Source organism: Zootoca vivipara, chromosome Z2 (assembly GCF_965207765.1).
Source record: "Zootoca vivipara chromosome Z2, rZooViv2.hap1.1, whole genome shotgun sequence".
Lineage (NCBI taxonomy): Eukaryota > Metazoa > Chordata > Lepidosauria > Squamata > Lacertidae > Zootoca > Zootoca vivipara.
Genome location: NC_142585.1, coordinates 46,030,055 through 46,030,576, shown reverse-complemented (window position 1 = coordinate 46,030,576; position 522 = coordinate 46,030,055).

The following is a 522-nucleotide window of genomic DNA, read 5'->3' as shown; positions in this document are numbered from 1 at the left end:
AAACTCGGAAAATTAGAATATCGTCGAAGAGTGCCTTGATTTCAGTGGCGCAACTGAATAGGTGAAACCGGTATGTGAGATAGATGCGTGAAATGCAAAGCCTCGATTGGTTTTCAATTAGGCGGGTCAATTATAAATGGAATGGAATCAATGATGAGCCACAGCACTGCGTGGCAGGGCCAGCTAGTGTAATGAATGAAATGTCATAGCGATGTTGACTTTTGTTGAGTTTTTGGTATGATTGTAACTATCAGTTTTATTCCAGTGGCATTTCCAAAAGAAAGTTTTTTGTATGATTGTAACTATCAGTTTAATTCCGGTGGCATATCATTCCTTTCAAAATGAAAAGGAAAATTAAAAACGGTCAGTTGCACTCCTAAAATAAATGCACTTTTCGACAATATTCTAATTTCCCAAGACTTGGCCATCGTCCTTGCAACCTTGTGCTTTAGTGGTGAGGGGTTAGTGGCGACTGGTTCTGGAGTGCCAAGAGGGTGTATTTTGAGGTGTTCTGAGAAGAGA